This window comes from Eschrichtius robustus, chromosome 5 (genome assembly GCF_028021215.1).
Source record: "Eschrichtius robustus isolate mEscRob2 chromosome 5, mEscRob2.pri, whole genome shotgun sequence".
Lineage (NCBI taxonomy): Eukaryota > Metazoa > Chordata > Mammalia > Artiodactyla > Eschrichtiidae > Eschrichtius > Eschrichtius robustus.
Genome location: NC_090828.1, coordinates 66,870,847 through 66,881,870, shown reverse-complemented (window position 1 = coordinate 66,881,870; position 11,024 = coordinate 66,870,847). Strand labels below are relative to the sequence as shown.

Sequence of the window (11,024 nt, the reverse complement as noted above, 5' to 3'; positions counted from 1 at the left end):
TTATCTAGGTAACCGATTTTGTCCATGAGCTCCTCTGCCAGGCACTGAGCACTCAGAGGTCAAGAAGGAATCTTTGTGTCCTTAGAACCATGTACTTTTGCCAGGTGCATGGTAGGCATTCAATATTTACCACTGAGTGGCTCCATATCTGACATTCCTCCTGTATTTCTTTCTTTCTTTTCTAATGTATTATTATCTTTAATTAAGTACAAAGACTTTCCCAATCATGTCACCTAGAGATCATTTTATCCACTGCTCTGTTTGGCCTCCAGTCTCTTGTCTCTCTTCTCAGCAATGGTAAGGCAGATACCCCTTCCCTGGGGAAGAGAGATCCATGGTTTGTTGTTTTTGCCAATAACGAAAACGTTGGAGAGTCAGATGGCAAAGCTGTTGCCACTGGCATCTTTCACATGAACTATATCAAAAGAAACAGAATGTCTTTTCTGGTTGGTGATCACACCAATTCTTCCCAGGTTAGCATCTCCAGTCACCATGCTCAGGTTACCAGTGTCAAATTTGACAAAATCATTAATCCTGCCAGTCTCCAAATCAATTTGAATGGTGTCATTTACCTTGACGAGGGGATCAGGGTAGCTGATGGTATGAGCACCATGGGTCACCAGATGAGGGATTCCTTTTGTGCCCACAAAGATCTTTCTCACTTTGCACAACTTATACTTGGCCTCCTCAGGTGTAATATGATGAATAGCAAAGCGATCCTTGGTGTCATGGATCAGACGAAAATTCTCTCCAGTCTTGTCAATACTGATGACATCCATAAAACCATCAGGGTAGGTTATATCAGTGCGAACCTTGCCATCAATCTTAATGAAACCCTGCATGCAGATCTTTACTTCTTCTTCTGTTAAGGCATACTTATGTCTGTTCCTTAGGCAAATGATTAGGGGGAGACATTCCTTCAGCTTGTGGGGACTTGTAGACGGACAAGGAGCAAACACACTAGTCAGTTTATCCAGCATCCAATGCTTTGGAGTTTCTACACAATTCAGGTGCTTCTTGGGACCATGAGCCATGGCAGCACTAGGCACGAAAAGAGTTCCTCTTATATTTCTATCCCTGGTTACTGGTACCATCATCCATACTGTCTCCCAAATTAAAAATCCTAGATTCAGGGTTCCCCCTCACCCCCACTTAAGTATCTGTTGATTTATTTCCTTAATATCTTTCCTCTCCATCCCCAGGTCTGCCACTGTTTTCATTCAGAGCTTTATAACTTTTTTCTAGGATATTTCAACTGTCTCATTTGGTCTCCTTTCTTCGAGACCCTCTCTCTAATTCATTCTCCTGAGTTACCTAATAAAACACAGTTGTAGTCAAGCCACTTAAACATCCCCTATAAGTACAAATTGATTCGTAGTTGAACTCCAAACAACCCAGCATTACAAATGCACAATCCCATATCAAGATCAAATAACGTTACCATTTTCACAGTGAAATTTTTAGTTTCTTTCACATATACATTAGTCATGCCTCAGAATCTGTATATATTATAGCTCTTCTTCCCAGAATACTCTTTTCCTTTTCCACAAAAGAACTCCTACTCATCCCTTAAGATTTATTTTCCATGTCACCTCCTCTATGAAGCCCACTGTGACTACCTTAAGTAACGTGATACCAGTAGAGCCACACTGCATTAAAGCCATACTACCTGGATTTGGATACTGACTCTGTCACCTTGGCAAGTCACTTAACCAGTCTATGCCTTAGTTGTCTCATCAATGAAATGGAGATGGTAAAAGTAATTACCACATAGGCTTGTTGCAATGGTTATGTGAATCAATTAATACATGTAGAGTAAAACACTTCAGTCTTGGTTAAATGTTTGATAACTGTTAGCTATTTTTATATAGTTTATTCACTCCTGTCTTTATGTTCTTATATAATTTTCAGTTAGAGAATGTATCCCATTATGCTGTATCTATCTCTTTATATAGGTCCCTACCTCTAGATGGAAAGCCACTTAGCTTGAAGACTGTGACTTATTCATCTCTTTAACCTGTCAGAGCACCAAACCAGATTCTGAGCATATAGTATTCAGTGAATGTAAAATGAATAAATGTGTGAGTGAATGAATGAATGAATGAATGAACAAACTCAGGTAAATAATATGCCAAAACTGTTTCTGTATGTGTCTGTTACACAAATCAAAGTAGATTCAATCTATTAGCCAAGTATCTATAGACTTGTATTGGTGAAATAAAATATAGGAAACTCTTTCTTGTGCCTTGAACCCCAAAGCAGTGTCATAGCCCTTTTAGTTATGATGTAACCTTCCCATTGACATGGAAAAGCCACTGGTCCTATTAAATTATTATTTTTTTCTTTTTTAACTGCTCAGTTCACGTTTGCTTTTGCATATGCTGTTTGACTCCATATTTTTGGTCCCAGGTTAGACATCTAATTCATTAATAAGAAGAAATCATTATAATCAACTCTGATGGTCACTAAGAAATAAATGTATCCTTTGTGTTCTCAGAGAGGAGGTTTGCTTCATTTACTCTTTTCTCTTGATAAATGCTGTTTTCTAATGCCTTTGTGGTGATAAAGAGAATGAAGGGTGGGGGGGAAACCTAGATACTTTCTTCTCTGGGTCACTTTGCATAAAGACTTCTTTACAGCCATGTTCAGATGATTTATGTACATATTGTATATGCAGCAGCAGCAGTTATAGAGCTTTTCCTACCATTTAACCTGCATCATTCTGAGTGGCCGTTCACTGGCTGCTTAACTTAACATCTGCTACTTTGGTAGTCTAATATCCAGATAGAATGAAGAATCAGAAAAATAAAACTCCAGTAGGCTTGTTTACTTCGATAGGTAATGGTGTGTGGTTTTGCAGGGTGGGGTGTGTTTTGTCTTAGTTTGCATTATCCAAAATTATCTATTTTTTTAATCTTTGCAGAATTAAGACGTGTTTGTCTTTTCCCAACTTAGGAATCAGACAGCAGAAAGAAACATAAATGGTCTCCTCTATGTACTCTATTTAAGGAAGGTCTTGTTGTTTTATAGTCTTTTGCAGCTTCCCAAACACAACATTAACAATATTTGATATTAACAAATTTTCACAATATTTGAAAGTAGACAAACTGAGGCCAATACAAATCAAAATACCCGTACAATTACTAAATCTGTCTAACTAAACTAGTTAAATGCTCTCTAGTTGTCATATATAATTGGTAACTGAATCATAAAACCATTGACTTTTAAGGCTATAAATGAGATCAGAGCTTGGCTTATCCAACCAATATTAAATTCCTTCTTTTTGACGAATTCCTTTCTCCTCATTCCTCAATTGTCACCTTTAGTTCAGGCTTTCATCATATCTTCTTAACTCCTCTTCCTCAGCCTCTGTGCTGCCTTGGTGCTCTATGAGTCTAGACACGCCTCAACTGCCAAAGTTGCTTTCTTTATTCATCACTTTGACTATACCGCTTTTCCTATGCCTTGGTCACTTCCCAACATCTCATATGTTGCAAAAATCTCCTCACTTCAAGCTTCATTGCACTCCAAGAAGGGGCACCAGACTTCCTTTTCTCCTTCAACCTCCCAACACATGCCTAAATCTCCTGTCACCCAAAAAACTTCCTCAAATTCCTCTCATTGTAGTTAGTAAAGCTCTTGCCCGTTTCTGGGCTTTTCCCAAAGTACCATTACTGGGAATTCCCTTTTCTCCTGGCTAGTGAGGCAATCTCTTCCCTATTAGTTCAGAAACCCCATTCCTGCAATACAATCTTCTTAGATAAATCAGTCCTTATGTGCTTTGGACACACCCTGAATTTTTTTTTTTTTTTTTTTTTTTTTGCTTCTTTCTCTGCCCTCCTAGGTTGTATTTTCTTTTAATGCATCCATTAAATTCATCCATTTCACTGAATATATGTATCAGACAGTCCTTTCATGTACTTTTAGGTTTATTATGTTGTCTCTGTCATACACATGTAAATAGGTTCCAGTTATCAATTGCTGAGTAACTACCACAACACTTAGTGTCTAAAACAGCAACCATTTTATTACATCTTATGAATTCTGTGGGACAAGAATTTGAGAAAAACTCAGCTCAGTGATTCTCCACATAGTGACAACTAGGATCACTTCATGATATCCGTTTGGTGGATGGGTAGGTTTGGAGGGTCCAAGATGGCTTTACATACATGTTAGGCATCAGGAATGGCCAGAACCCTGGGCTCGGTTTGGACTGTTTGAACAAAGTGCCTATATGTGGCTTCTCCAAGGCAGTCTTAGGGTAATTAATCCTCTTACATGGCAACTCAAGGCTCCTGGAAGACTCAAGAGGCTCCAAGAGGCCCAAGTAGAAGCTTTAAAGTTTCTTAGGACCTAACCTTGGAATTTCTAAAACATCACCTCCGCAGCCTCTATTGGATTAAGCAAATCATTATGACTAGCTTAGAGTAAAGGCAAGTGAAATTAGATTCAACCTCTTGATGAGAAGGATAGCATAGGAATATGTAGCCATTATATGTAATATATAGATATAGAGATAGAGATTAGATATAGATATAGATATATGGATATGACATTTGATAAATGACTTTAATTATAGTAATGATTTTCTGATTTTAGGAAGCAATATTGAAAAGAAATTGTATTGATTGTACCTATAATGCATGTTGTCAACAAAATATTCAAACTTTAGGAAACATTATCTCTACTTTACCACCCTCCCGTAACTTGCTCAGCACTTTTTTTTTTTAACCTAGATAGACTACAATCTTCTTGGGTACAGTGTATATTTCATTTTTATATGCCTAGCAACTATCTCAGAGCTTGGTACACAGTAAACTCTCAATAAATGTTTGCTGAATTGAATTGAATTAGTCCTGGATTTTGAGGCTGACATGGCCAACTTAATGACTTCTCTGAACATACCGTAAAGAAGGATAAAGGTAGCAAGAAAATCCAGCCTTATCAAGGGTAAATCCAACAGGAGGTACTGATATATATATATTAATATATATATTATATATTAATATATATATATGCCAACTAATACAGTTCTAGAAAACACAGGTGATGGTATCAGTTAATCTTTTCCATCTTCCTTCATGCAGTAGAAATTTCAAGAGACCATCCATTTAGCATGTCTATGCCCAAATTACTGCATGAGCTAGATAGCAAACATTCTGGATTACTTCTGACAAGCTTTAGTTATTTTGGAGAAAAGGGGGGCAAACAAAGTGATTCTATTATGCCTCTTTGTCATTAGAGAAAAGCCAAGCTAATAAGAGTCAATAATAAGAATTGACATATCTTTTTGAATTCACAGCTTTTAATATACAAAGTAAATTAAAACGTCCTTTTAATCTTGGATGGAATTTCCTTCTTTAAGCTGTGATCTTGTGTTTCTCTGTTAATTTCAAATTTAAAGAACTCTTGGCTGATGAAACTGTTGTATAAGCAGAGGCACTGTTGCTCATTGTGTAATGTGAGAATCAGAAACTCTGCTGCAATTCTCTTGTCATGTCGCTGACAGACTTCCAGAATTTTGATTGGAAGGATGGGTATACTTTATAATTTGTTTTAATCCTGAGGCAATTTTATGAGATTTGTTTCAAATTACTTACTAAATTCATTTCTATTTTTTTTCTGTATGTATTAGGAAAAAACTGCCTCTTGTTTCCAAAAGTCCTATCTACTTATTATATTTGTTTGTCTTGGCTATTAGGATAATGCATTTAAAAATTCTTTTAAATAATCATTAGAATTTTACATCATTTCTTCTCACTTTACTAATATTAGTGGACAATGCTTGAATAAAGCCAATTTAGGGAATTGAAGTATAAAAAATATTGCTATATATTTCCATGACACGCTTTCCAAAATTTTTTCTGTTCCTGTTTTGCAGACTTGACAAATAAGGCATAAGATGATAGAATAACTCACCAAGGTCATTTAAGATAATAGTAGACCTGGGAAGCTTATTACTGTTTCATGATCGTTTTGTCTCTTTCTAGGTCTTTCCAACTCTGTTGTCCACCTTTAAATACCTTTTTCAACATTAATGAATTTAATAAGCTTTTACATTTAATACATTGTTTACAGACTATAGTCTTTCCATTGGAGACATTATTTTACTAATTTGTTTTAATTGCTAGCTATTTCTATATCCCTTGTATTTATTTATAGTTCTTTCTTACTGTAAATTATTTCTTTACATACATTCATACAAAATTCACATATATGGATTTTTATTTCTAATTTCACACCCATTGCCCCTCCCTATCCCAAGAATTTGGAAGTAACAGTTTTCTACTGATTCTTTCCTTCTATTTGGCAACCATTTTATTTCACTGTTTTTGAAGTGATGCAGTAAGAGAAAAATGGCTGCCTTTTGTTTATTTCCTTGTACATTAACATGATGACATCATCAAAGATATTAGCTAGAATGTACATATCTTTAAGAACCCAGAGGTACACTATAAGCCAGAAACACTCTGTTTTCCTTTTCCTCTTAATGCCCCAAGGTTTTGCAGCTTTAGCGTAGCTCTTGTGTGCAGGGGGAAAAAGGAACATGAGCATTTTGGAACAAATGCATTAAAATGGTGGCATTTAAAACATATCTGAATTTTTTTTCAATGTTAAGAAAAATTCATGAAAAGGCATTTATTTAAGTCATGAAACATTCTAAATAAATGCTACCACTACAAAAAATATTATAAAGAATGATGTTAAATCATTATATTTAGAGACTGGCTAAAATATTTAGCCACATGTGCCTATTCTGGCTTTAAAATTTCCATTGACACAAAATTTTGTTATAATTATTTCCAAAAAATAACTTCTCATTAATGGAAGGTTTAAGCAGGTATATAGATTTACTATTTTTAAGATTACTGTATTACTTACAAACACTATTAAAATGTACTATATATCTAACTGTACAGAAAATTTATTTTCTGATCTTCATTTATGATGCTTCTGACTTTTCTTTCTGTGCTCTTTGTTGCACATTGCATGTACTTGTCATAGGATTTCCATTGAGATTAACAAGCAACAAGCTTTCAGTTACAAATTCAATTTAGATTATTAAAGAGATAAGAAGTTTATTTTTTTCATCAACTTCCAATTATTAAATAGCTTTTTCATTTGGAAATACACAATCCATTCTCAAATTTTGAGAAATAATTTTAGGTAATTATTTTAAAATATATTTCAGAAAGATAATCTGACTATACCTATGTGTGTGTATGTATATGTATTAATTCAATATTTATATAGCAGAAAATTCCTGTAAATGTTGAGTAGTCAGCTCTGAAACTACTTGTTAACACTGAAATCAGATAAGGTAAACCATATGCTTTATTGAGGTAAGCGGTCTAAAATAAGTTACTGAGATTTTAAGAATTAATATGAACCACATGTCCTTTAGATCTTTAAATTGAAATCTTCATTGTTCTTTTAAGTCAGCTGTTCTAGGGATGTGTCATATTTTGAGAAGATAAATTAATCATCTACTTCACTTATATACATCAATAAAAGAGACTCACCCTCTCATCTACTTTATCAAAAATAATTAGAACATCTATATTTTTATTCATATATTGTATCTTATTTTTATTTATATATTGTATCTATTAGTGATTGAGATTCTCATTGAGGAGATTTTTAGGGAAACAGCCACTTATCCTTTTAGAAAGCAACCTCCTCCAATAAAAAGAAACACCAGCAATCTAAAGGTTAAAACATACTGTCAAATCATTCAGTTAAGCAAGGCTCTTTAATAACATTTGTACAACAGTACTTTCAGAAAGCAGAAGGCAGGAAATAGCTCTTTGCTAGTTCCCCTTCCTTAAATTATTATCCAGCCTCCTATTGAAATAAAATCTAGTGAACTTCTTTTGAATGCCTGCTCAAACGCTTTCTATAATAAAAAAAAAAAAAAATCTTGTGAAGGGATTTCCATAAGTTGTGCTGCATTAATGACTTAGAGCAGCTTCCTAATCTGTTATTCCTTCCTCCTAGCAGACCTCAGCTGATAAAAATATCCATACACACAGTGAAGTCAGTGGCATGCCTGGCTTTCTCAGACAAAACTCCCATGTGATCACATATAGGCAGCCTCAGTGAGGCTGATGCCGTGCGGCAAGCAGTAGGTAATGAGTCTTTGTGCAGAGGGAAGCTCTTGTCGCTGAACAATAAAGCATACGGTACCAGCAATAAAACACAGGGCTGGCAAATTTCAGAAGATTCCGCTGAACCAGGAAGAACAGTGCCTTCGGTGATGCTGACACACATTATAAAATGATAATCAATTTATTTTGGATTCTAATGAATAAAGAGTGCAAGGACTAAGACTACAGCTATTTGAACAGGTCAGTGATTTTATAAATTACTCCAACACTTCCTTGTGTTTGATTGGATTTAAATTAGGATGGTCTGATGTGTGTTTTGCCTTAAACAAAAACTTTGCAAGATATTTACAGTGTGTAATATGAAGGATGCACTTGAATTGACCCAATTCAATTAAATGGCTGATGTAGTCAGATGTGATAAAGAAACGTTTATATGATTATAGTAAACTGAAAAGTTATTTATCCTATTTAAAAATTTATGGGTTAAAAATCATTCAATAATTTCTAATCTTCTATGATTCAGAAGGAACATAAAGCAGCATACTACTAACAAATAGCTCAAATAAAATGCTTCACATTTATTTTTCCGGTATTAAAAAATCCTGTATTGCAATGGTTTGTGTCTTATGATTTGGATGATATATCCTTCAAAATTTATTGATGTCTTTCAGTGCACTGCAAGAGGTTTAGTATATTTAATTATTTAAATAAAAAATTTTAAAACCAAGAAAATTTTGAAATGTTAATAATGCTATCTCCCAGAACAATGCATTTTATATTTAACTATAATATGGTATGTATCTATAGTAATCTGTTGTGTGCCTTTTATTTTGCATGTTATATTTCTTTTGATAGATGGAAAATATTATTGCATTAAACCTTTTATTTCATAAATATTCACTCATTAGTGGAGAAAACAAATTAGCTTAATTTAAAAAAGAAGAATTGATTAATTATGTGATGATGAATATTTCCATTGACTCACCATTTAGAAAAGAAGAATATGTGCCTTCATGGGTATTTATAAAAATATGTACACACATGACCTTTTGTATCTAGAAAATAACCACTTCCTAGGTTTATGAGCAAGAGAGTTTATGTTTTAAATAGAGAGATTGCTGTGTGTAGGAAGACAAGGAAGAAATAACTCTAGCAAGTAATAGCACAACACTGAACATCTCTGTCAAAGACAGACAAGCATTACTGCTGCATGAATCTTTACATTAAAACACATAGTTTAACTTTGCTCTGCATTTTTACTGCTGTATTGTTTTAAAGGCATCGTGGGACCTAAATTCTTTACAATTAATTTCTTGGACACCATTTAGGATGATCTTCTCTAAGGCACTAGGGTACATTTAACATTTTATAGAATTACCGGTGACTTCATGTATTTGTATAGTGACTCAAATAACTGTATGCCTGTAAGATGCTGTTTAAACCACAACAAAAAGAAATACCCTATGTCCCTGATTATGCGTGTACTATGTATTCCAGGGGAAAAAAATAGCTATGTTTCAAAAACAAGAGAAGTTAATGAAAATTTTAAATTGGCCTTCCACATGTATTTAAATGAAGTATTTGACTATTTGAGTTTCCTTGGTTACCACTGTCGCTGCTGACAGCTCCTTTTTGGTGGGGAGGGGGGAAAGCAGCACTCCAAAACAAAGAGTTAAAAAACACTTATCCATTAATAGACGCGGGGGGAGTGGGGAGGCGGGAGGGTGTGATGCGGGCAGCCCGGCGCGGTTGGTGCCCACTCCCCATCGCGTATTCCAGCTCTCGGGCGATTCAGGTATTCTGGCAGAACCGCAGTTCCACAATTCCTTACCCAGCATTCCGTTTCAGCTGCTGGAGGGCTGCCTGAGCCTTATGCAGATGAGACCAGCTCCGAGGCTTTGACTGCAGAAGCGAGAGGAGGGGGGCAGAAGGGAGTTCAGAGGTCACAGGGCTGGTGGAAAGCTGGATCAGTTGCCCGAAAAAAAAATGCACTGGGCTCCTCTGCAGCAGTGTTTTGCAGCGGTTACATGAAGTGTGCTTTATTTCTCAGAGTGAAGATCTAACAGCGTGTGTGCCGTAGTCGTTTAAAGTGCACGCAGGTACGGTGACAGATTTCATGATGCGCCTGATTTTATTTCTATAAAAGACACTGGTGAGGATTGGCTATTTTAACTCATTGTGGAAATTGGCAGGGTGTTCTCGATTTTCAGCTTCCCTTAACTAGTTTATTAAATCTTCTTAATGTTGTCTCAATTTGAAACGTAGGTGTTTTGTTCCAATGGAATAATGTCATGAGAGAAAAAATTGGTTTGGGGCTTCTAAATAATTCCATTTTGAGGAAAGTTTTTGATTGCAGAGAGGTGTCTGGGTTGAAACATCTAGCTGAATGTCAAGACTTTCAACTTTTAGAGGATTTTCACATTTTTAAGAAATGTATTTTAAATGAGGTATCGGGAATTAAATAATGGAGTTCTTTTGTTCATACCCCACATGATATCATAAGGACAGTTTTAATAAGTTATATTTTCATTTCTTTTTAAGGGAGGGTTTCAGTTTTGAGATTCTTCTTTCTATATTTCATTGTTAAACATCTTATCAAAGAAATAATTTATTTGGGGGTCACATCCTTTAAATACTATAATTTTCATAATTGTTATTCATTTTCTTTGGAACTTTTTAGACAATGCTATTTTGAACTCAACATGTTCAACTTCCTATGACTTTTCCTTTCAGTTAAATCTGGATTGTGAAGTGATCCTCATAAACGTCACAGGCAGGACAAAAGTCTTCTTCCATGCACTAAATTTCACACTTTTGTAAAATGTGTGATCACATCATAGAAAAGTCTGACCTGAACCAAACAAATGTGTACTCACTTTTATTGTTCATATTGCTTTTTTATTTCCAAAGCATATT

General features: G+C 35.0%; 1 pseudogene; it reads right to left on the bottom strand.

Annotated features, from left to right (window-relative positions):
• Window positions 1-245: 245 nt before the first annotated feature.
• On the bottom strand, window positions 246-1,034 carry LOC137764898 (small ribosomal subunit protein eS4, X isoform-like; annotated as a pseudogene).
• Window positions 1,035-11,024: the final 9,990 nt, after the last annotated feature.